Raw genomic sequence first — 25,864 nt, 5'->3', positions numbered from 1 at the left:
GATGGACAGATGGGAGGGAAGAGTTCAGGGTCATGAGTCAGGGGCCTGAATGCTCACCTGGTTTCTCTGAACATTGACCGTGATTTTGGGAAAGGCAGAAGCCCTCTCTGAGCTTCAGTTTCCCTATCTGTAAAATGGGAGAGCAGGGCTAAGCCGTGTCTGAGGTCTCTTGCCACCCTGGCAATCCTCATTCCAGGATTCTCCATTGTGTCAGATGGAATAACCCTGTCTACAGCCTCTGAGGTGCCGTCCTGTTGGGTGTGATGGCTGGGGACAGTGGTGAACATGCCGGGAGCCCCACTCCCCACCCCAACCCTGGCACAGCTCTCTGGGCTATTTCCCAGCCTTCCCTCTGCCTCCCACCTCTTCACACTGATTTCTTTGCTCCAATTTCCTTAATTCTACTGCCACATCTTCCTTTCGTCCTCTGTCCCTCTTCTGGCTTTTTCTGGGCCTGCATCCTACCCATTAGGTGCTCAGAGAAAATGCCCCCCCACCTCCCCTCCCCTCCCCCAGCCCCACCTGCTTCAGGAGCCCCCACCCTGTGGGCCTCCCCATCTCCTCCCAGCAGCGCCAGTCCCGAAAGGTTAAGCTAATAGCAGCTCCTCTCCCATCAGCTGCTCTTGTTTGCTCTACATAATTGCGGGAGAAGGGGGCCGGGAGGGGAACCTGGGCCCTTTGAGTGGTAGCTGCTATAGAGGAGGGGGCTGTGCAGCCCTGTGCCTGGGAAGAGAGGGCCGCAGTCAGGTGACACTCACAGAAACCGGATGGTGGGCTGTGTGGGGTCTGGACATATGGGGCAAGGATTGGGCAGAAGGCGCAGCTGTAGCAGAGCTGCCTGGAGCAGGGGGAATGGGGTCCAGAGAAGAGCATCAGAGACCTCACTCCTCCTGGGAGGGAAATAATAACAGCAAGAGCCGGAAGCAACATCTATCAAGCACGCACCGTGCGCCAGGCCCCGTACCTGGCGCTTTACTGGCTTTATCTCCCTGATCTTCATAACAACCCCCGAAGCAGTTCAGCGCTTGTGTCCATTTTATTTTTCTTGTGCCCATTTTACGGGAAACTGAGGCTCCAAGAGGTTAAATCGTTGCCTGAGGTCACAGGTTGCTTAATGGCAGAGCCTCAAACAGAGATTACTCTTTATCAGTTCTGCCCAGAGAGGGTCGGCGCTGACAGGGACCCAGGAGGCCATGGGGTCCCACCCATCTGTTGTCCAGGGGGACAGAGGGAAAGGGGCTTGTCTCAAGTCGCAGAGCAAGTTGTTGCCATAGCTGGGCTGAGGATTCAGGTCTGATGCACAGGGTGGTCTCCCTGCCTGAGCCAGTGCCCCTGGAGACTTCCTGTGGCTGGGCCGTGTTGGGGGGCGGGGGGTTCAGGTGCGGGGTGATGAGGTCCACCCACAGGCCTCCCTGGGAATGGGGTGTGGAATCAAAGAGGACCAGGTGTGAGCACCTGTGCTCGGGGCAAGAGGCCCACCTGGACAGAGCCACCTCTCTGCCAGGCAGCGGCAGCCCTGGCCTCCTGCTGGTTCGAGCATCTTCAATAATTCATCAGGGACAGAGCAGTGAGCAGAAGAAGGGTAGGGAGTGTCACAGCCAGTGGCTCTGAATTTAGGCCAGCGTTGGAAATTTGGAGACAGGAAGTCAGCACACCTGGGTCCTCAGCCTGAAACCTTTCCTGGGCAGACTCAGGGCCACACTGCCTTCCACCTGCCTGCTTCCTGTCTCAGGCCTGGGACACCACATGTCTGCTCCAATCAGGACAACCTACTGCATGCTTTCCTCCCGAGGGATGGAAACTCTTGGGGAAGGCGCTGTCTCCCCGTTTAGACTTGGGGGTCTCCAAAGAAGGGCCTATATCTCATCCGATGGGGTCTCAGCACAGGGCTTAAGTCTCCTGCCTCAGACTAACCTTCACCCAAGGCAGAGATCCTGCCTCCCCCATCAGATTCCTCCTGTCCAGCCTCTGCCTTTGTGATCTGATGGTCATAGCAGCTCCAGCATTAGCTCCATTCTGACCCGCCCTTGGCCCCATCTCATGGCAGACTTATCCTGTCCTTTCCTGGCTTCTGCCTGAGTTCCTGCCAGACTTTCCTTGCAGTGACCTCTACCAGTGGATGCAGCTCTCCCAACTCGTCGTTCTTTCCTCAGCCTGGCCCCTTAGTAATGATCAGCACGGCAGCTTCTAAAAAAAGAGTTCCCTTCGTGGTTCAGTGGTTAACAAACCCAACTAGGATCCATGAGGTTGTGGGTTCGATCCCTGAACGCGCTCAGTGGGTTAAGGATCTGGTGTTGCTGTGAGCTGTGGTGTAGATCGCAGATGTGGCTTGGATCTGGCATTCCTGTGGCTGTGGCCTAGACCGGCAGCTGCAGCTCTGATTTGACCCCTAGCCTGGGATCCTCCATATGCTACAGGTACAGTCCTAAAAAAGACAAAAACAAAAAACAAAAAAAAAAAACAAAAAAAAACCCCAAACCAAAAAACCCCAGCAGCTTCTCCCTCACCCTTCATGGTAAGCCTCCGAAGGCCCCTGGCTGATTCTGGCCATTCCCCACCGTTCACAACACTATTAGCAACCCCCCAGGACAATATGGGGGCAAGATTGGTGGGACGCGGGTGCCTCAGAGGCCCTCTTTCTTGAGAGAGGATCTTCCCATTTCTGCTTGGACACCCCCAGTCCACGGCCCTCAGTGCCTCTGAAAAAGGGGCAACTTTCTCTTGCAGAGAACAACCTGTTTTCTGGAGAAAATGTCCTCCCTAGATGCCAAAGCCCATCTCCTGTCATTGCCGCATGCAAACCTGAGTTCCCCTGCACATCTGCCTGCGAGGCTGCAGCCTGCCCAAGACTGGGGTCCTCCATTCAGAGTTGTGTCTCACCACCTCCCACGGGTCCCCTGACACCCACATCTACAGCTCATTACATGCCCAGGCGCAGGCCCCCACCTCTCATCAACATCGCAGGGGGCATCTGCAAGGGCCAGGTGAGCAGATGGCCTCATTTGTACTCTGAGTGGGCAGGCTACGCCATAGCTTTCTCTGTGAGGCCCTCGTCCTCTCCCCCCAGCTCCGTCTTTCCAAACCTCTCACAGCAGCATCAATAATGGGAATCGATTCATCAATGAGCATCCTGGCCTTGAGGCCCACAGCCCCTGTGGAGCTTTGCTGCATCCCTAAGCACTTCAGCTCCCTGCCTGCTCCATCCCCCATGCCCCACACATCACTTCTAGGGACTTGGCACTGCCCTTTCCACCTGCCACAATCCAAAGAGACTAAGCCAGGACAGCTTTGCTTTGATGGAGCCAGGAGTCTAGCCTGGAGCTGGGAGGAAGCCCTAGGGCGGGGAACCAGGACTGAGCTCAGGTTGCTTTATCAGTCACCATGCAAAGTACCATCCCACTCAGTTTCTGAGTGTGGGAACTGACCACTTTGTCCCAATCTCCAAATCCTGACTCCTCAGCATCTATCTCTTAACACCGACTAATCAAGTGACCATCTCTAACAGTACTGACCCCCCTTTGACCCAGCCTAGCCCCCCAGTACTGATGGCCCATGCCCAGCTACCCAATATCAACCTCCCCCCATGGCCCAATATCCACGTGCTAATACATCCTTTCAACACAGGCCACCCATCCCCAACCTCTCTACCCCCAACATCCAGTAATGACCCTCTGCACAGATCCCCTCAAACCGACCATCCCAAGTTAACCACTCTCTGCTAACCGTGTAAGAGTCTACCTAGCAACAACCCCACTCCCATCACCTGTTGCTTTCTGCCCGACCCTGTGCTTTTGCAACTCTTCAGATGTCTGCTGGTCCCAGCCAGGCTGCCCTCTCCCTGCCTGGGCACCGACCTGAACTTCCTCCACTCCTGGGACCCATCAGTCAGCCGTGGAGCCTTTGTGACCCCAGTTGGATTTCCTCTCCATCTGCCCAGGCCCTACCGACTCCTCCCAGCCAGTAATGAAGAGTTTGCTTGGCAAGGGTTGTTCTCACTGTCCCTGAGCCATCCTCACAGAGGTCTGGCTGCTCCTTGCTGGACACCTCCATCGCTCCCCTGTCCCCCCAAATCCCAAGCCAGGGTGTTAGTTGCTGGGAGTGACCGTTCGTGGAGGGTCACAGCCCTGGGCTGGGCTGATCTCCCAGGGAGCGCTTGAAGAGGGCTGCCCTTGACTGAGCTGTAGGTGGAAGGAGGCGCCTTCCCCGCCCACCTTCCAGAGCCAGATGAGGGTTCAAGGTGAAGGAGTCAGGGGAAGGCTCTGAGAAGGGACAGCCAACAGCATAGACCTGAAGTGGGAGAGGGCACGGAGGAGGCTGAAAGGGCAGGGGACGGACACTGGCCTGGGCAAGGGCGGAGGGAGCAAGGAGCCTAGGAAAGGCGAGGACAGAAGGAGGAGGAGAGGCGGGCGGCGGGTGCGGTCCCCAGCCCGCAGGCCTGTGCGCTGTGCGGCTGCTCCCGCCCATCCTGCCTGCCCTGCTACTGGAAGGCTTCATGGAGGCTCACAGGGAGCCATGGCTTCATCAAGGACTCAGAACTGGGGCCATTAATTAGATGAGGGAGCAGCCGCTCAGGGGCCAAGTGACAGGAAATCACTCTGTCCCTGGAAGCTCTGGCCCAGCCCCAGCCTCAGGGTTGGGAGGCTGTCTGTCCACCCTCATCCTCTGTGGGGCCCGGCCAGGGACCTGCACGAGCCAGCCATGATCCCCTGCCTGCTGCCAACCTTAGAGCCAAGAGCCCAGGAGACGCCACAGCCCGGGTGGAAACCAGCTCCTGGATTTGTCCCTGACGTGCTGTATGTCCAGGGTCCGGTCACCTCCCTCAGTCTGCCCATCATTCCAGTGAGGAGGCTCGGTTCTTCCTCTGAGAAGTGTTGCTGCTCCAGTTGCCCGGAGGCTTGGGGCTTCCCCCTTCCTCTCCTGGGCGCGGCCACAGACCCTCTGTCACTCGTCCCAGCTGAAACAAGGCTGAGCCCCCAGCAGTGACTTCCCCTGGATTCTGGACCCTTTTTCTTCTCTCTGGCCCCACCTTGAGGATCCACAGAGAGTCACCGTCCGCCCAGGTGGTGGACTGGAAGACACTCACTCCACAGCATGAAGGGAAGGTGGGCTCTGGGCTGGAAGGCTGCCCAGGGCCCGCTGTCTCCGAACAAGGGGCAGATGGGGGGAAGCACAGGGGGCTTTGGGAGCTGAAGGAAGTGGAGATGGAGAAGACAGTAGTCCGACCGTGAGTTAAGATACCTGTCACCCCCAGATGGTAGAACAGAAACTCCTAGAATGTTGCAAGGACTGCTCTCCATCACTAGAACTTCCTGAGCAGGTGGGGAGGAGACAAAATGCTGCAGTGGTACCTTCCAGCTGTGTGAGTCTCCAAGGCCCTGTGTCTAAGGCTAATCGCGGTGCAACTATGTGCTGTGCTGTCTACTGCGGGGGTGGGGTGCTTGGGATGGTTAAGATGGGGCCCCTGCAGCCAGGCTCTTACTGTCCTGTGGAAGAGATGGGACTCTTGCCCAAGAAACCACAGCAGTGCAGCATCCACTGAGCCTCCACGTGTAAACATTCACACTCGCACACACTCGAGATGGCAGGGGTGAGGTTGCTGTGTGGGGCCAAATGCAGGAGGTCAAGGAAAGATGAACTGCCGGAGGCTGCTGACAGCTGGGAGGATTTCAGCAGGAGGCAGGAGTTAGTCTGCGTCTTCAGGACTGTACAGGACTTGGATTCGTGGAGGGTTGAGGCATTCCAGGCAAACGGAGCAGCCTGTGCAGACATGGAGGGGAAGGTGGGGGCTGGGGAGAACATGGAATCAGCTCTAAGAAGCCTAGAGTGCAGGCAGGAGGTGGAAGAAGCTGACGGGGGTGGTGAAGGGACTTCTCCCATACTCTTTTTTTTTTTTTTCTTTTTTTTTTTTAGAGCTGAATCTGCAGCATATGGAAATTCCTAGGCTAGGGGTCAAATCGGAGCTACAGCTGCCAGCCTATGCCACAGCCACAGCAGCGCTGGATCCCAGGATCCGAGCTGTGTCTGCGACCTACACCACAGCTCACAGCAATGCCAGATCCTTAACCCACTGAGTGGGGCCAGCGATCGAACCTGCATCCTCATGGATACTAGTCAGGTTTGTTTCTGCTGAGCCACAACAGGAACTCTTCCAATACCTTTTATGGAATTCCCTGGTGGCCTAGCAGTTAAGACGTTGTCAGTATTGTGGCATGGGTTCGAGCCCTGGCCTGGGAACTTCCACACACCAGGAGGTTTTTGGTTTTTTTTTTTTTTGTCTTTTTGCCTTTTCTAGGGCCGCTTCCACGGCATATGGAGGTTCCCAGGCTAGGTGTTGGATTGGAGCTGTAGCCACTGGCCTACACCAGGGCCACAGCAACTCGGGATCCGAGCCACGTCTGCAACCTACACCACAGCTCAGGGCAATGCCAGATCCTTAACCCACTGAGCAAGGCCAGGGACCGAACCCACAACCTCATGGTTCCTAGTCGGATTCGTTAACCACTGCACCACGATGGGAACTCCCGGGAGTTATTTTCTGATCCCCAAATCTGAGCATTTGGTGTGACTGGTTGTGCTTAAGGGCCTGATGGGGCGGGATATTTGATACACGGATCGTCTTGGAAAAGCAGGCATTTGGGGCTAGGAAATAGTTTGTTTTTGTGTTTTTTCCCACTTTCCCCAGTTGCAGTTCATACCCATCAGATCCTGGGGCCCATCGTCCAGGAAGTCACATCACCAGGGGCAGATGGAAGTGGGGGCGCCGCTTCCCCAGGATCGCAGTCAAGGCCCTAGGGTCTCTGAGGCACAGGGCACTAATGTCCTGCCTCCTGACTTTGCCCGCCTGCCCTAGGCCGAGCTGCCCTTCCCACTTCTCTCGTTAAAACCCAATCCCATTCCTGCTGGTCCCAGGGCTCCCCCCAACAGGACAGAAATCAATGAGCAATTTGCTGCTATTTGTAGATCGCCCTTCCCTGCCCGCCCCCAACCCCAGCCGGTCCTGACCAAGTTCAGCCGCCCTGCCTTCCTCTTCGGTCAGAGGGACTGGCACTGCGCCCAGCCATGTGGAGCCTGGTACCTGGTACCTGGGGGGAAGGGGGTGGGGTGGGGTTCGGGGATTGGTCACAATCTGGAAGCCCCTGTGGGGGGCAGAGCTGATTCTCTACCGGAGGAAACAGGGAATCTAGAGGAAATAAAGGCAAAGCAAAGATGGGCCAGGCCAGGAATCTGTCTTTTTAAAAACCCTCCAAGGGAGTCAGATGGGGCTGGTACAAGTATTGCTGGGAAATGAACAGCCTTGCCGTTGTCAACCTTCCTTCCACCTGCTGGCTCTGTGGCCTCCCTGACCTTCTCCGCGTCTCTGCATCCTCATCTGTAAAAGGAGGGCAGTCTTAGCTTTAGCCTCCTAGGGTTATCCAGAGGATTAACAGAGAAAATGCAGGCAGAGGGCTTAACTCAAAGCCCAGCACTTAATAGGCATTCAATAAATCATTGATGATAACAGCAAGCAAGTCTGAGGGCTCTGAGCCCCAGCTGCACCAGCCTTCCCTGGGGGTCCTCCCTGGGTGGGTAAGCCTGGTACCTGCCTCAGAGCTGAGTATCCACACCCCCTCCCACTATACTGAAGGCCCATTTCTGGTCCCTGGGTGGTGGGTGGGAGAAGTCACTCTGGGAAGGTGCAGAGGTGGACTGGACCTCTAGGTATGGAAGGAAACAAAACTTAGACTCCCTGTCCCCAAGCTTCCTGACCCACCAATCAGGATGCAGTGTTAGGAAGCTCTAAAGATGCTTCCTATTGGAGGGCTCAGGGAGGGGCCCTGCTGGGAGCCTAGACTCCCCCAAGTGGTCTGATCCTAACTTTATAGGGAAAGCCAGAGGGAGCCTGGGGTGGTGAGGAAGGGGCGGTGGGGCCGAGGAAAGCTGGATGCTTCCTTCTTTCCTGTGGGGGGTGGGTAACCAGTTCTAGAACCACAGCCCTTTCTCTTGCTCAAAAGGGCTCAAGGTACCCACTGCTTATCTGCCATTCCCTTGAGAGACACAGGCTATAAAATTTACAGGTGTGGATTTTAGCTCGGCTTTACCTTGGTTTCCTTGTTTATCTTTTATCTTTTTTATTTATTTATTTTTCTTTTTAGGGCCGCACCCGTGGCGTATGGAAGTTCCCAGGCTAGGGGTCAAATCAGAGCTGCAGCTGCCGGCCTCCTCCACAGCTCATGGCAACGCAGGGATCCTTTAACCCACTGAGTGAGGCCAGGGATTGAACCCGCATCCTCATGGATGCTAGTTGGGTTCGTTACCGCTAAGACACAACAGGAACTCCTACCTCGGCTTCTTTTTTTCAACTTTATTGAAGCATAATTTACATACAATAAAATGCACACATTTGAAGTGTTCAATTTGATGAGTTTTGACAAATTTATCCGCACATATAACCACCACAACCATCAGGATATAGAACATTTTCATCATCCCCAGAAGCTCCCTCGTGCCCCTTCCCGGTCGATCCTCACCCTCCCCCCAGCCCCAGGCAACTACTGATCTGCTTTCTGTCACTATAGATTAGATTTGTCTTTTTTGGAGTTTCATATAAATGGAATTATGTAATATGTACTCTTGGTATCCGGCCGCTTTTCACTTTTCATAATGTTTAAGGGATTCATCCATGTTGTCGTTTTGCCAGTAGTTTGTCCCTTTTTACGGCTGCGTAGGATCCCCCTGTAGGAGTGTGTGACAATTTGGCTACCTGTGGATGGACATGTGTGTTGTTTCCAGGTCTGGGCTGCTGTGAATCGAACTGCTACAAACATATGTACACAGGTTTGTGTGTGTGCTTATGTTTTCATTTTTCTTGGGGAAATAGCTCAGACTGGGTCCTACTGTGATTGTACGTGTCATTTTTTTAAGAAACGGACCAACCATTTTCTGCAGTAGTTGTACCATCCTACATTTCCACTCTCAGTGTGTGAGAGCTCTGGTCGCTCTATGGCCTCACCAACGCTTAGCTGGGTTAGTCTCCTAATGGGTGTGTAGTGGTACTTGCAATTTTTTTTTTTTTTTTTTTGCCTTGCTTTTTAGGGCTGCACCTGCAGCATATGGAGGTTCCCAGGCTAGGGGTCCAATCGGAGCTACAGCTGCTGGCTCACACCACAGCCACAGCAACACAGGATCCAAGCTGCATCTGCAACCTACACCACAGCTCACGGCAATGCCAGATCATTAACCCACTGAGCAAGGCCAGGGATCAAACCTGCAACCTCATGGTTCCTAGTCGGATTAGTTTCTGCTGCGCTGTGATGGGAATTCCGTGGTATTTGTGGGTTTAATTTGCATTTCCAAATAATGAATGATGTCGAATATCTTTTTCATGCATGTTCTATTTTAAAATTAGATTGTTAGGGAGGTCCCGCTGTGGCGTAATGGGATTGGTAGCATCTCTGCAGTGCCAGGACTTAGGTGTGATCCCTGGGCTGGCACAGTGGGTTAAGGATCTGGTGTTGTTGCAGCTGCAGTGTAGATGCAGCCCTTTAAAAAAAAAAAAAAATCCACAAACAACGAAAAGGAAAAGAGCTCTATACGTTCTATTCAGGCCCAGCCTCTTGGATAGGAGAGGAAGAGTAGTAGGAGAAGCAAAGGAGGTGGGGACATTGCCTTGAGGAAGACTCTGGAATCTGCCTCCCACCCTGGGTCCCTGGGCAGAGCCTGGGCAAGCTTCAAAAGCAGACTGGAAGACTCCCTTCCCAAGCTGAGGGGTCCTCTCTTCTCCCTTCTCGGCTCGCGTCCCCAAATCCTCCAACTCATGGAGACAGGGTCCCCTGAAGGCCAGCGAGAGAGAGATCTGGAGAGCAGCCCTGCCCACAAGAGGGCCATTCTCACCTGCTGGGCCTGGAGTCCCCACCTGCATGTCTCCAGTCCCTGACACCTCCCCTGGGGCCCAGGGTGAGAGGGACACTGCTGAGTTCTCCAGCATCTTTGTCCCAGGCTTCCTGTCTTCACTGCACCAATCAATCGGTTGATAAGTCCACAAATATTTACTGAGCCCTTCCTTGGGCAAGGCTGGGCCCTAGGACATCGGAGGGCACCCACGCTGTGCACGGAGAGGCTCACGACTTGCTGAGAATGCAGGACATTCACAGAAAGGACAAGGACCAGCCAGGGAGGGACAGGTGGCTGGGATCAGGGACAGGGGCCTCAGGAAGGCATCCCGCTGAAGGCCTGACTTGAACCAGGCCTCTTGGATGCAGTTTGGGGACATGGGAAGCAGGAGGCCGCTAGTGTGAGCTGGATGAGGGGCTGGAAGGTACCAGGCTGTCTGGAGATTAAGAGTGGCTGATGGGGGTTCTCTTTGTGGCACAATGGAAACAAATCCAACTAATATCCATGAGCATGCGGGTTTGATCCCCGGCCTCACTCAGTGGGTTAAGGGGACCTGGCGTTGCTGTGAGCTGTGGTGTAGGTTGCAGACGTGGCTCAGATCTGGCGTTCTGTGGCTGTGGTGCAGGCCAGCAGCTGTAGCTCTGGTTTGACTCCTAGCCTGGGAACCTCCACATGCCTCAGGTGTGGCCATTAAAAAAAAAAGGTAAAAGAAATGCACACTGGTGCTCAGCCTAGTGGCCACCCTAACTCCCCACCTCCCACCATCTCTCACGCTTCCCCACCTGTGCAGTGAAGCAGCTGTACCAAGCGCCTCCAGGGCTCGGGCAGCTGACCCGGAGAGGGGGCTACCGCCTAGGGGTAAAGGGATGGGGCGGCCAGACTGAACGAAAGGGCTTCCTGGCAGAGGAGGCCTTTGAGCTATGATTTGACTTGAAGCGCCTGACTCCAGCACACCTTTAGGCAAAATGGACTCGGGGGCCCAGGGTCCTGGGTGCCTTGTTTTCCGTGGGACGGGACCCCTCCCCCACCGTGGAGTCCTATGGAGCTTTGATTCTGCTCTGCTGTGTTTTCTGCCTAAAGGAAGTCGGTGCAGGGGCGGCTTTGGCCCTGGCATCTGGACGGCTCCTGCCCCCCTCTTCTCCTCGGTTGGTCGGTCTCTCTGGGGGCCTCTGGCTCATCTCTCCATCACTCTCTGCCTCTATATCTCTTAGTCTTGCTAATTTTGTCTTTCTTCCCACCCTGCCCTCCCTCTTTCCAAGCCCCTCTCAGGCTCCGATTCCATCTTCCCTACCGCTCCTTGGCTCTCCCGTCTCTCCAGGGACCTCCCCAAACTCCACACTCTCTTCCTGGGACTGGAGGCAGCTGGGGAGGGGGCGTGGGGGCCGGCCTCCGAGGGGCCCACCCGAGGCCCGGCCCTATCGATTAGGGCTTTCTTCAGAGGGAGGGAGACATCAATGACTCCGCTACGAGCCTCGCTGGCGCTGCTAATATTAGCCCAGGAAGGCAGCTCACTGATGGATTAGGAGAAATTAAGAATTCAAATTCTGTAATTTGAATTGGAGGGCCGCTGCTTGCTGACAGCTCATACTTCCCCAGAAATTAATGAGTGAAGGAGGGATGGCAGCGCCGGTTTTCCTCTTTGACAATGTAATTTTCCCCTGTGATCTGCGTCTTTGAAACCCCATCCCTAAGCAGGCACTCGCCTGGAGGCTGGGGTCCTGTTTGGCTCAGATCTTATTCCTGGATCCTCTTGGATCTCCCAGAAGCCCTCGGGAACTGGCCTCCCAATTCCCAGCAGAGCCCTGGGCTCCTGCCCGCTGGTGCTCTCAGCCTGGGGCCAGCTCGCTCTCGCTCAGGGACAGGCCAGGGGACGCCAGAAGGACAGGCCATGGGGCACAGGCAGACCTTGCCTCTTGTCCCTCCTGACTGTGTGTGACCGCGGAGGGTGTCGGAACCTGTCTACCTCGCAGGACCCTGGTCTGTAAAATGGAGATCAAACTGCCCCCTCCCCAGGGGCGGAGTGAGGCACAAGATTCAAACACAAACTTCCCTCCCTTCTCTCTCCCTCCCTGCCCCTTCTCCCTGTGCATCTCAGCTGTGTGGTCCTTCGGAAAGCTCACCAACCTCCACGTGGCCATACCGTGCCCAGGCCCCCTTCCTGCAGGAAGTCCACCTGGCTTCGTCCTGTTGAGACTCTTGGCTCCTGAAGGCTTGAGGTCTTATTTCTTCACCATCTTTTTGGTCAAGTCTCAAAATACTTTGAGGTTATCCTGGAAAGGGGTGTCCTATCTCCCAGAAGATGGTCAGCTTCCCCCAGGCAGGACTGGTCCCACACCTGGCACCCAATGGACGCTTAATAACTGGTGAACGAGGAGTTCCCACTGTGGTGCAACTGGATCGGTGGCATCACTGCAGCACCAGGATGCAGGTTCGATTCTTGGCCTAGCACAGTGGGTTAAAGCACTGCTGTAGCTGTGGCAAAGGTTGCAACTGCCACTGGGATCTGATCCCTGGCCTGGGAACTCCATATGCCAAGGGGTGGCCAAAAAAGAAAAAAAGAAAACTGGTGAATGAATGCAACCAGTGATTTCTATTTCCTTTGCACTTGCCTCATGGTCCCTCCATCTGTGCCCACCAAGTGCCCAGTAAATGCTTGCTGATGACTAGCAGATGTTGGGGTCCACCAGGGCCTGGCTGGTGCTCCCTATATCCCCAGTGTCTGGGGGTGAGTTAGGGGGCGGGGGGCACAGTCACTCCTGCTTTGAGTAGTTCCCTAGGGCACATTCTACAAAATGGCAGCTTGTAAGCAATTTTTAAAAAGCGTTGACATGGTGTTTGCCAAGGCAATAGGCAGTAGTCTTTTAAAAAGAGCCTTGGGAGTTCTGGTTGTGGCGCAGTGGAAACAAATCAGACTAGTATCCATGAGGATGCGTGGTTCCATCCCTGGCCTTGTTCAGTGGGTCAGTGATCTGGCATTGCCATGAGCTGTGGCGTAGGTTGCAGACTCTGCTTGGATCCCATGTTGCTGTGGCTATGGTGTAGGCCGGCAGCTGTAGCTCTGATTCAACCCCTAGCCTGGGAACTTCCATATGCTGCAGGTGTGGCCCTAAAAAATAAATAAAAAATAAAAAGATCCCTGGAGGAGTTCCCACTGTGGCTCAGGAGGTAACAAACCTGACTAGGATCTATGAGGACTCGGCTTTGATCCCTGGCCCCGCTCAGTGGGTTAAGGATCTGGCGTTGCTGTGGCTGTGGTGTAGGCCGGCAGCTGCAGCTCTGATTTGACTCCTAGCCTGGGAACCTCCATATGCCAAGGCTGTGGCCCTAAAAAGGAAAAAAAGAAAAAAAAAAAAAAAAGAGCCCTGGGAAGGTCAGGTCCCAAGACCAACAGGGATGGAGTCAAAAGTGGACCCTCCCTGACCCTCCTCTGGACCCCTCATCCTTTGGGGCACACCCTGCTCCTTCCCTCTGCCCCAAGCCCAGGCTCACTCTCTCTACCTGGCACCGAGCTCAGCTCTGGCCCAGGGATGGGGAGGGACCTCCTTTGGCCAGGGCAGAGGGGCCCAGCAAGGCTTAGAGCTCAGAGGTGGACGTCCCCAGCCTCATGGAGGACACACAGGGAAGCAGCCGAAATGGCTTCCTTCAGAGCTGGGAGGGCCCTTGGAGTCGCCTAGGACCAACTTTCCCTTTGACAGCTGGGGAAAGTGAGGCTTTGAGGGACTGGTCTGTAGTCACATCTCGATCATCTAATAGAGGAACACCTGGCAGAATCACACGTGGAGCATATCATACCCACCTCCTCCTCCTGAAGGCTCCCCTGGATTCTCAAGAATCAGAAGTTCTTTCCAATGCTGCTTCCTTGGGGCTAGTGTTTGAGCAAAAATGTACCCCTCCCTCCTTGGGTGGACGGGGGCTGGAGGCAGAGAAAGTGGACTGGCAGAAAAGCAGTTTTCGAGGTGACCGAGGGGCGCTGGAATCCTGTCTGCCTCCCAAGGAGCGAGCCTGGGAGCTTCCCTGCTGAGGCCAACATCAGATGCGGGATGAATGGGGGCGGGGGGCGGGCTCTGGGAGAGCGGCTGAGAAGCTGTCATTCAAGGCCGGGGGCCAGCGGGCTCCTGCCTGACATTCCCGAGCCGCCCTCGCTGCTCCCGCGCCCCCCACCCCCCCACCCCTATGGCCCCTCCGGTGCCCAAATCGCCTTTTCCCAGATCCAATTAAAACGGTGTTTGGAGCAAGGTTGAAATAATCACATAATCATTTTCTCCAGTAAAGTTACTGGCTGGAGCCCGATTTGAAAGCCGAGCTGGTAATTGAACCTGAGGAGTGGCGATAGCAGAGAGACCGAGAGGAGTGGGGGGCGGGGGGCTCTTCCTGGGGATCAGAGGCTCCCGGCTGTGAGGGAGCCATCACCCCTCCCACCTCAGCAGCGGGGAGGGTCACAAATCCCCCGCTCCTCCTGTCCATCACCTTCTCACTCGCTTCCTCTGGTCACAGAGGTCTCTAGGGGCCGCAGGGCTCCCAGCCCACGACAGGAGGACAACAGGTCCAGAGCCCGTATCCTCAGACTTTCCCAATTCACAGGCCTAACTGGGGAGCCCACGTGCCCAGTCTACCGCCACCAGGCCTTCCTGTCCAGCCAGCGCTCCGTCTCCACCCCACGTTTCCTATTGCCCCAGAAGGAAGCCTCAGTAGCCCAGAGCCCAAGTAACCCCCAAACCCTCTCCTGCCCCGCCCACTCCTTCTGCCCCCGCCCACCCCGACTCCCATGATTCCCTGGGTCAACCCCCACGTTCCCCCTGCAGAGGGGAGGGGAGGGGCTTACCGCTCGGTCCCTGGCCCAATGGACCGTGCACAGAGGGGATGCCCTGTGCACCCACAGCGGAAAGGCCCACGCTGGGCTGCCTTGCCCTGCCTTGCTCTGTCCTTCCTCCCAGCATTAGCCACCTGCCGTACTTCCTCCATTTCTTCCTTCTTTCCTTCCTTCTGGGAATATTCATGACGTCCTCACTGCATTAAGTCCTTCCTTCCCTGCCCCCTGAGCAGGATGCGGGGATGAGCGGGGATTGACAGATGGGCAGCTGCCTTCATGGCCCAATGGCAAGACATGAGCAAATGAACAACCACAACACGGTAGGAGGGCCCTTACCCGCGCTGGGGAGACAGGGGGCTTCGTGGCTGAAGTGACCTCTAAGCTGAGTCCTCAAAGCTGAAGAGGAGTGTTTCCCAGGATGAATGCAATGGCTGGGAAGCAAGAAAAAAACGGGGTGTTACCTGCGGCAAGCCCAGGTTCCAAACTCCTCAATTCTAAAGTGGACTCCTGGCTCTCAGGATTCTGGAGAAGAATGGATATGAATGTACTTTGTGAGATGGAAAATTCCATTCCACTGATTATTGTTATTTTTTTTATATATGTATGTATGTAGGTAGGTAGGTATTGTCTTCTGGGGGCCACACCCAAGGCATATGGAAGTTCCCAGGCTAGGGGTCAAATCAGAGCTGCAGCTGCCAGCCTACACCATAGCCACAGCAACACCAGATTCGAGCCGCGTCTGCAACCTACATATCACAGCTCAAGGCAACGCTGGATCCTTAGCCCACTGAGGCCTGGGATTGAACTCCTGTCCTCATGGATACTAGTCAGGTTTGTTACTGCTGAGCCAGGGTGGGACTCACTGATTATCATTGTTTATAGAGGGCATTTGTTCCCCACCCCACCAAGGGGACAGGGATTGGGGGAGGGGTGAGTGGGTGGTCGAGGTTGGTGGGTGAGCCTGGATGTGGGGCGAACTGAAATTCAGCGCTTGCTCTTGAGTCCCTATGGTTAGAGCTGAGATTCAGATGAGCAGCCAGGTCGGGAAGTGCCCTGACTGCATGGCTGGGAATTATGGAGATGGAAGAGGCCTCAGAGTGGGGGGCGGCTGAGAGGGCTAAGCCTGGCCTCTGTGGTCAAGTCAAGGTCCAGTTTCCACATGGCTGGTATCTCCTGAGCCTCTGGCACTCTAGGCCCTGGAGTCAAGGTGAGACTGGGAGAGGATCTAGCCGCCTTCCTGCACCTCTCAGCCAATCCATACCTGCTCTGCCTCCCCCATACCCAGCCTTCAGCAGGTTCGGTGCTAGCTGCGTCATTCTGGAACTGACCGGCTGACCAAGAGTGTTCGCAAAAAGCCCCTCACCCACGAGGAATCTGGAGGAGACCTAGCCTCCAGCACGGTTTGTGCTTCCCTTACCAGTGGGACCAACCACTGAGCTTCCTGCCCCCAGGCCCTCCGAAGCCCAGGTCCGTGGCCCTGGTGCCCTTCTTGGCACGGCTGGCCTCCTGGTCAGCAGCTGCAGGGGTGAGTCACAGCTCTCATTAGAGCTTAATTAATCAATTGAGTTAATCAGACAGCTGAGATGTGCTGTGGTTGCAGATGGGGCAGGAGGAGAAGCCAGAGCATGAAGGACCGGGTCGGGTGAGCGGGGCTGGCAGGGCTGGCTTGGCAGCAGAGCCTGGTGGGTTGGTAGGGGAGGAGGGCGCTGGCCAAGTCCGCCCCTGAGGTCTCAGGAAAGGAGGATGAATGGGCTCAGCCAGGGCCCGGGATGGGCCACTCTGGGAAAGGTGCCCTTTGCGGGGTGCCAGCGACAGCGCCTGGGGAAGGAGAAAGCAGGACTCTTCCACCTCGGCTTCCTCTCTCATTTTTTATCTTGTCACGTGTGTCTCTGAAAACTGTTTGAAAACCTTATTTGAATGGTGTGGGGAAAAGAAAGAAAAAAGACAGAAAAAGGTAGGTCCTCACACTCTCAGGGACCTGATGGGGGAGACCAGATGTCTGCTGGGAACACAGACAGAGATCCCGACTCAGAGACAGAGAGACACATCTCTCCAGTCGAGCCGCTCAGGCTCTGGACATCTGGACTGAGGGGGACGGGGAGGGGCCAGAGGGATCAGAGCCAAGGGCAGGCAGGAGTCCAGGAAGAATATTGGGAGGAGGGGGGCACTTGAGCGCCGTTTACACTGTGAGTTGCAAAATGTTGTTTCATCTGTTTTTTTGCTCACATCTGACCTTGGTGTTACCTTGGGGGCTGGGGGGGTGGGGGGAAGCATGACGGTGGATTCAGAGAGGACTCAAGGACACCCCCATGGGCCCTGCCTTCCAGGGGCTTACAGTTTCCATCGGGTGACAAGCCAAGTGCCATCGGTGGTGACCCAGACGCTAAGGTTGTGAGAGAGAAGGGTCCAGGGCCTGGGCCGTGCGAGGCACTGTGAGAAATGGGCTGGAGGAAGGCAGGTACTTCCAACGAGGCTGAGAAAGGCTGCAGAAAAGGCTTCATGTGAGCCGGGTCCTGCAGGCCTTGAGGTTCCAGTGGGTAGGAGGGGCTGTGGGGAGGAAGGGTGTTGCAGGAGGAGAAAACCCCCCAGACAGAGGCAGGGAGGGTGGACTGAAGGCAGGTTAGTTGGCCCCATAAGCTGGGCTGGAAACAAGTTCCCTGTTTGGGTTAGGAAGACAGGGCTGTATGGGGGCGGGGGGGTGGGACGTGCTCTTTGACTGCCAAACCCTGGAGTCTATGATTGAATTTGGTTTTCGTTTTTGTTTTTGTTTTGCTTTTTAGGGCTGCACTTGTAGCATATGGAGGATCCCAGGCTAGGGGTCTAATCTGAGCTACAGCTGCCGGCCTACACCACAGCCACAGCAACACCAGATCCAAGCCACATCTGTGACCTACACCACAGCTCATGGCAACACCAGATCCTTAACCCACTGATCGAGGCCAGGGATTGAACCCACAACCTCATGGTTCCTAGTAGGATTCGTTTCCCCTGCGCCACGACGGGAACTCCCTGTGATTGAATTTGGAAAGCCCTGGGAGTCATTTCTGATCTCTAACTGGGAAGGATGGGCTGACAACAGTTTTGGACAGAGGATATCTGTGTGGGATGCAGTCGAGATGGAAGAGACTGGAAACAGGAAGAAAAAAGAGTATGTGTGTGTGTGTGCGCACGTGTGTGTACATGTGGTTATGCATATACATATTTGTGTGGCTATGTGAGTGTGCGTATTTGTGAGTGTGTGTGTCTAGAGCTGTGGCTCTTCCTCTTTTAGGAGTCACATCTCTCTAAGCCTGAGAAAAGATTAGACCCTTAGCTTAGAAAAACACAGACTCAAAGTTTTGCCTTGGATGCTGGGACAGGAGGCGTGCTTATGGATCTCCTGAAGCCCATTTGCTGGACCTCCCAGGGTTTAGAACCCCTAGAATCCCAATGCTCCAGTTCAGTGACAGAGTCTGAAGAAACTATAATTGAAGGTTTCCCGTGACACATGGTCCTGGGCAGCCTAGAGTCCTGCAGTGGCAGCTGGCCTCCCCCGAGAGTAGGGTGGCCCCTGCATACCCTGAAGACATGCCCAGCAAAAGCCACCAAGGCAGGGGGGGCTTGGAAGGGCTCCACTGTCCGCCTTCCTCACGTCCCCTTCCCCTCCTGCATGCTCGTGGCTTCCAAAGTGCACCTTCTCCGTGTAAGAAACCCCTCTCCTCCTGCGGAAATGGCTTTGACCATGACCATCCCTGTGGGACTGACGGTGGAGCTCAGGGAGGGGCCTCGCCTCAGATCCCACAGCCAGAAAGCAGAAGCGCCAGGAACGAAAAGAGTTTCCAAGTCCAGCTGGCAGGCTCTTCCCCCCACACGGGCTGCTCCAAGGCCTGAGGGAGGCCAGAACCAGAACCGAGAGCTCAGTGTCACCCAACCCCAGGTCCTGCCTGAGGCCCTGCTGAGAGAGGACCACTGCCCTCACTGGGCCTCCCTCAGGGAACCTCGTGCAGGGGTTCTGTGGCCCCTGTGCAGTCATAAAATAGCCCCTCCCTAAAAAGGGGTGTCCTGGGAGTTCCTTAATGGCCTAGTGGTTAAGGACTGGTGTTGTCACTGCTATGGCTCAGGTTCAGTCCCTGGCCTGGGAACTTCCACATGCCACAGGCGTGGCCAAAAAAAAGGGCGTGGTGGAGGTTGTTCTGTCCTTGGTGTCACAGGACCCCCTGCCTACTGCCAAGGAGGCAGAAGCTCCTCGCCTGTGGACTTTTATTCTAGATCTGCACTGGTCCAATATGGCAGCCCCTTGCCATATATGGCTACTGAGCACTTGGAATGTGGCTAGTGCCGTCTATTGAAATGATAATATTTTAACTATTTTGGGTTAAATTTTAAAAATGGGATTTAAGGTAATTTCACCTGTTTCCTTGCACTTTTTTTTTTTTGTTTTTGCGCTTTTTAGAGCTGCACCCAAGGCATATGGAAGTTCCTGGGCTAGGGGTCGAATCAGAGCTGCAGCTACCAGCCTAGATCCAAGCTTCATCTGCAATCTACCCGGCAGCTCATGGCAATGCTGGATCCTTAACCCACTCAGCGAGGCCAGGGATCAAACCCGTGTCCTCATGGATATTAGTCCGGTTCATTACCTGCTGAGCCACCACGGGAACTCCTCCTTGTACCTTTTTAATGTGGCTACTAGAACATTTCAGAGCACATATGTGCCTTGCATTATGTTTCCATTGGGCAGAGCTATTCTAGACAGCAGCAGCCCCTCACCTCTGCACAGTGTTTTGTGCAATATTATTAAAAACAGTGAGAAGAGGAGTTTCCGCTGTGGCACAATGGGATCAGCTGTGTCTCCGCAGCTTCAGGATGCAGGTTAAATCTCAGACCCAGCACACCGAGTTAAAGATCTGGCATTGCTGCAGCTGCTGTGTAGGTTACAGATTCGGCTCAGATCTGATCCCTGGCCTGGGAACTTCCATATGCCAAAAAAGGGAACAAAACACCAATGCTGAGATGAAAGTAGTCGGGGTTACCTGCCTCCCCTTTGCTGATAAGAAAGTTGGGACCTGAGTTCCCATTGTGGCTCAGCAGTAATGAACCTAACTAGCATCCATGAGGATGTGGGTTTGATCCCTGGCCCCTTTTAAGGATCGGGCATTGCCATGAGTTGTGGTGCAGGTTGCAGATGTGGATCAGATATGGCATTGCTGTGGCTGTGGTGTAGGCTGGCAGCTGCAGCTCCATTCAACTCCTAGCCTGGGAACTTACATCCGAAAAAAAAAAAAAAAAAAAAAAACAAAGAAAGAAAGAAAAGAAAAGAACGAAAGGTGGGACCCTGAGAAATCAAATGACTTGGTCAAGGGCATCCAGCCAGGAAGAGGGGGAGGCCAGATACAAAAGGATGGAGACCAGGTCTTCCTGCCTGTAGAACTGAGACCCACTTTCCAAGACAATCCAAGGACATGCCTCCCCTTCCACATTGGTGCTGACCCACCCTGGGCTGCTCACTCCTCATCCCCCACTGAAGGCACACTCCCATCCCGAGCTCCAGAAAGCTCTCACTAGAAACATCCCGCTAACAACCCCATTAAGACTAATGCCTCTTGGCCGTTCATTGAAGCCAGTCTGATCTCCCATTAGACTCTGTGGCCTGTGATTCCCCCATCAGAGCTGGCGCCTTTGCCCTGTTATCAACGGCAGGCTGCTTTGTACCTGCTGCCATTCACCTAAGTGCCCCTGGGCTCCCTGGGACAGGCCACTGTCCCTCTGTCCCTCCCGCTTGGCTCTTCCCCTGGGTTCCGCCCTTTTTTGCCTCCTCCTCAGAGATGAGCATATTCAATGAGGCCAGGGGACTGTTTCTTTAATTTCTCCCCCTGTCCGTCCCTGGAACGTGATAAAAATACCCAGCATTGATCTTTTTTTCTTCCCCTTCTGCCGGGGATAATGTTTACCCAGGTGTCAATCAGGAGGAGAATTTGGCTTCCTAATTTCTCTTCGCCTCCCTGGGGGCCATGTGTCTCCCCGCCTCGCATGGACACTGAGCTGGAATCAAGGTTACTAATAATCCCCCAGCACACACAGACACCGAGAGCACATATATTAAAGTCACATATTGATTTATATTTTCGGGTCCCTCTGCCTTTTTGCCCAACCTCAGCCTTTCTCTCTGCCAAGGAGAAAAAAGAATTACACAGCTATATTTATCGCTGAGATGTTTAGTGTGAAGAGCATTGTGTCCGAAGGTAATTCCCACCCCCCGCCCGCTTTGGGGCTGTTTTTTTAAAAGAAATAGTGTGGCATCGCCTATCCATAAGCATTTATCTTTTGTTGTTCATTCTTTAACTTTTCCCTGAAGGAAGTGGGGAGACATTTAAGGTAGATCGTCAGACGGACTCCCTGACTTGACGGATGGCGGCTGCCATCCCCGAGGAGGCTGGTGGGGTTGTCTGGCCAGCGGAGATAATCTTGCTGCAGGGGTGGGAAGGGGGTGGGTAGGACACGTGTGGAAGGTGGGGCAATGGATTCAGTAGCGTCTAGAGGTCACCCACCAGGCCAAAAGGCACCTCGAGTAATATATGGCTTGCCATCAATGGTCCCATTTCATAGATGGGAAAATCAAGAAAGTGAGGAGTGAATTTACTTCCCACTGGGGCTTCAGCCTCGGCTTCCATCTGGACTCTGAGTTTGATGGGGAAAAACTCTTCCAGGCATGGGTGACTCCCGCCCTGAGGAGTCGAGGTGGGGGCGTAGGTCTCCGGTGGGGGGTGGGGGTAGGGGTGGGGAGGAGGACAGCCCAAAGCTTCTCATTCTTGAGGTGAGATGGGGAAGGAAGGGCTCTCAGAGCACTAAGCCTCCCCCCACCCCCCTTCTCCTCCCACCCAGAACACCTGTCACTCTGTGTGTCAGGACCGCCATTTAAAAAGGCCAAACCATTTGACTTTGGTTCCCTCAAGGAAACGCTTGGAATGGAAGCGCTGCCGAGCACGGAACACACACGCGGGCTCCGCACCATTCTCTGCCTGCCTGTCGGCGAGTTTCCTTCCCTCGCAGACATCCTCGCCCGCCTTCCTCACAAATGCTCTGGCAGGGAGAGGGCGTCAGTTCCATTTCACGCAAGGGAAAGCCAAGGCTAAATAACCTGCCCGGGGAAGGGACAAGCCTCGACCACAGCCCAGCTTCCTGCTTCCTCTGCAGGGCTCACCTGCCGTGGGCGCAGCCCCCTGGTATTCAGCCTGTGGTCAACAGATTCCCTCCGCCTCCTTCCCTGGCCCAGCCTTGAGGTCCCGGCTCTCTCCGCTCACCTCCAGGCCCAACTAACTCTCCATCCTTGGTACCGGAGAAGCGCGTCCTCTCCCTCTGTGCCCAGATGCACCTGGACTTGGGGGAGAGGGTGTCAGAATTTTCCCTGAGGGAGCCTGACCTCGGTCCCCTGGCCTGCCCAGCTTCTGCCAGGGACTCTGGAGGGCTGGCTGCCCCCCGATTTCCCTTTGGGGTTTTGCCATAGCTTGGTTGAAGTGTTTACAACCCAGTGTCCCTCACGTCATTCTGGAAGCTATCTTACCCCCAGCGGGACTGAGAGGTAGAGCCACAGTGTGCCAACTCAGGGCAGGGCAAGGGCCCTCCATGGTGTTGACCCCCACAACAACCCTGCAAGGTGAAAGTTGAGTGCCCATACTACAGATGGGGAAGCTGAGGCTCAGGGAGCATGTAAGTAACATCTCTGAGGTCACCCAGAGAGTAAGAGGAGTTATTCGGGATGGGTCAAGTTCATGTGACCCAAAGCCCCTGCTTTGGCGCTTCCTCTTATCTCCCTCTCCCTTCCAGGCTGTCCCCACCTGACAGGCCGAGGGAGGGCGGCGGCCAGACGGCACAGGGCGCGGTGGGAATCAGCAACGAGGACCCTCCAGGGGAACTTTTCCCATTGAAAATCTGTTCCCCTCGCGGCCACGGGTGATGTATGGCTGGAGCTGATGAGAAACGTGCAGCGGGACGGAGGCGGGCGGCGCGGGCGGCCCGGGCGGGGGCAGCGCGGCATTGAGATTCCGCGGGGCGCGGGGGGCGGCGCGGGCCCTGACACGGGCCGGGTAATTGATCTGGAGGTGCCAATTTGCAGCAACTAAATATTTGGTTTCTGCCTCTGCCCGCTCCGCACTCTGCTCAAACAAACTTCAATTAAAGGCGAAAAGCGAGGGGTTGGGGGGGCTGCGCGCCCGGGTCCCCGCGGCCCGATCGATGACGCGGAGCCCGCGGGCTGCCGACCGCCGCGCGCGGGGCGGGGTGCACCGCGGACGAGGGCGGGCCGGGCGCCCTCTTCCGGATCGCCGGGCACCGGGCGCCCAGCCCGAAAGAGGAAGAGCCCGAGGGAAGACCAGCGAAGGCGGCGCTTCTAGCCCGGAGCGGGAGCGGGAGCCGGAGCTGCGGCTGGATCTCAGCCTGGCAGAGCCAAGGGCGCCTGCCTTGTGCCCAGCAAGGGACACAAACACCCAACAGGACCTCCAAGCCTGTGCGCTTCGGCAGGAATCCCGGGGAAGGAGGGGCTCCAGGGCGCTGACCCCTTCTCCCAAAGCACCCGCCACTTTGACGATGGCCTTGCCCGTCAACAGCGTTCCCTCAGCGGCTTTCCTGAGCCCCGCAGGGTGCCTGGTGCACTGGGTGTCTGTCCAGCCATCTACCCTTGAGTTGGCCAAAGCAAGGGGTTGAATCCAATCCAAACCCAATCCTTGGTGGGGTCTTTAGGGTTTAGAATGGGCAGAAGGAGCATCGAGATACTGGGGAACTGGAGAGGGGGCCCCGGGGAGGTGGCTGCAGCCTGGAGCAGGAAAAAGGACCACTGGGTCACAGCCGCCTCATACGGGGTTTCAAGACAAACATAGCAACAGGAGCCATTCACGGAGTGGAGTTAGCCCCAGGGGAAGTTTCACTACTTTGGGGGAGAGACTCCAAGGCTGGTAAAGGGGGCTGGTCATTGGTGCTGGAGAGCAGGGGGACCTCAGGGTCTGCCGGGTGGGGAAGCTTGGGGGGTAGTTAAGACAATCCTAGGAAGGATGCCATAAGGGATGGAGGCGAGGGTAACAAAGAGGCATCTAGGTCTACTTGGAAGGTAGGGGTAGGCTCAGACGGATGGGGGGGGGGTGGAGTCCCTTCATCTGAGTGTAAGTGTCCACAGGGCCAGAGCTGGGAAATAAGGCAGAGCGGCTGGGAAGGTCGGCGCGTGCGCAGAGGCCCTTGTTCCTCCCACGTTTCCGTGCTCCACCTCATGGGATAGACGGATGCTGTCAGCCCTTCACCAGGTGAGGCTGCTGCTGTCCACTCATCAACCCCTGTCCTCCCCCTCCCCCTTAAACCTCTTCTCCCTGGCCCCGCAGGATCCTCTTGGTCCATGGCTGGGTGTGGAAGCACAGGTCCTGCCTGTGTGGGCCCAGGTGGGGGTGCCCTCCCCATTCCCAGACAGGGCTCTGGGGGAGAGTGGTCTCACCATCCCCCCCCCTTCCTGCCAACCCTTTCCTCTCAGCAGATGCCTCCCCTCCTGGGCCCTCATCAGGCCTCTGTCCCCAGTTCTCTTTCTTTGGGGCTTGGGCCATGAGAGTTCTGCGTGAGGATGAGGAAGAACCTCCCTGGGCTGCCCCGCCCCACAAGCCTCCCCATCCACCCCTGCCCTCCCACCCCTGTCCCTTCCTGGGGCTGCAGCACACCCCACCGTAGACCAAAGCCCTTCCCAGCCTGCAAGCTGGGTGCCTGCTCCCTCACATTCCCTCCCTCCCTCTCCCTGGGCGCTGAGCTGTGGAGCAGAATGATTTCCTGTAATTGGCCAGCAATCCGGCTGCCCGACTTGTTCTATCGACATGCTGGTTAGCTGGAAATTGTATTGGAATCTGAGCGATGGGGAAGAGAGGGTGGGGAGCACGGGGAGGAGGCTCTTTGGGTCCCAGCTGGGTGCAGCCTCAGCTTGCGGCTGGGATAGAGGAGCCACCAGCTACGGCTCCCCTTTCCTGGGAGGGGGCAGGAGAGCAGCTCACAGGGCCTCACCACCTCCTTCATTTTGCTCCTTCTCTCCCACCATCTCTGGGGACTCGCCTGCCTGCCCTTGGTGGCCCCTTGGCTTTGGGTCATCACTGCCATCCCATTTCGTCTCCTGCCCCAGGGACGGGTTCCTCCTGAGCTGGAGTGAACCGGGAGGGGCCCTCAGCAGCCCAGGCTGTTCCCCTCCCACCCAGTATCTAGCCATAGTGGCTCATGACGGAGTGTCCGGAACCTTCCACGGCCCCTCCCTTCACCCTCTCCAAGGACAGAGAGAGACCGAACATGTGCATGTGAAGAAGCGTTCACAATAACTCCTAGATAAAGACTCCAGGCGTCGATACCATACCGGGGAGTGCAGGGAGTGGGAGGGGCGGAGTCCTGAGCGCGGTGGTAACGGTGATTTTGCCTGTTGATTACCTGGGTCCCTGCTCAACCTCGGAGCCTCAAATTCTAGCCCTGCCTCCTGCACTCTTTAGAGCTGGGAGATTTCAAAGTGATAACTTCGCGGATGCGCTTTGTAAACTGTAAGGCTCTGCTAAATACCCCAGGGCCGGCCTGGGCTTGGGAATGGTTTTAGGGGCCCGCCCGTCCCTGTCATCCCGCACCCCTAGCAGTCTTTATTTTCCGCGCCGGAATGGGGCCCAAAGTGGGTGAACAGAGGGCAAGGCCCGAGCGCACGGCTGGAAGGCGGAGGCCTGGGTCGCGTGCCAGCCGCCTGGCACCGGGTGGAATGGAGACACATCCCTCGACCCCGCAGCTCCAGCAAAAAAGACGCGGCGAGGCCCACGGTTTGTTAATGAGCGCCCGGGGCCGGGCCGCGCGCCCGCACCTTCGGCGCTGCAGCTTGGAGGGGGATCTGACGCGGGACTCGGCGCGGGAAGAGAGGCGGGAACGCCACCCGGAGAAAGTACCGCTCCGCCCGCGCTTGCCGCGGAGGCCCGACCCCAACCCGGGCGGGTGCTGCCACCTGCCGGCCAGAGGGCAGGCCGCCCGCCCGGCGCCGGGCCCGGGGTCCTGGGGGCCTGGCTCCTGATTTTATCAAAAGGCTCCCAGGCGCTGTGAGCAACCTCGACTTGGAGTCGCGCCCCAGTGTCTTGTAAGGCCGAGCCTGGGAAAGGGAGGCTGTGAGGAGGGAGGCAAGAGGAGGTGGAGTGGGAGCCGCAGAGGGACCAGGGCAAGGGAGGGGAC

General features: G+C 56.2%; 1 long non-coding RNA gene across 2 annotated transcripts in view; it reads left to right on the top strand.

Annotated features, from left to right (window-relative positions):
• LOC146398086 (uncharacterized) overlaps positions 1-25,864 on the top strand; it is a 66,216-nt gene that overhangs the window by 35,802 nt on the left and 4,550 nt on the right. Inside the window, exons 3-4 of one of the 2 annotated variants that reach the window (XR_014821068.1) lie at positions 22,481-22,611; positions 23,823-23,946. This is a non-coding gene — a long non-coding RNA (uncharacterized LOC146398086). The remainder of the gene's footprint in view (positions 1-22,480; positions 22,612-23,822; positions 23,947-25,864) is intronic. The other variant, XR_014821069.1, reaches the window with a different exon arrangement.

Source organism: Sus scrofa, chromosome 12, assembly GCF_054392235.1.
Source record: "Sus scrofa isolate SSC_HxYL_T2T_F1_AM1 chromosome 12, Sscrofa_HxYL_maternal_Yorkshire_Landrace_v2.0, whole genome shotgun sequence".
Classification (NCBI taxonomy): Eukaryota; Metazoa; Chordata; class Mammalia; order Artiodactyla; family Suidae; genus Sus; species Sus scrofa.
This window is presented reverse-complemented; position numbering and strand designations above follow the sequence as displayed.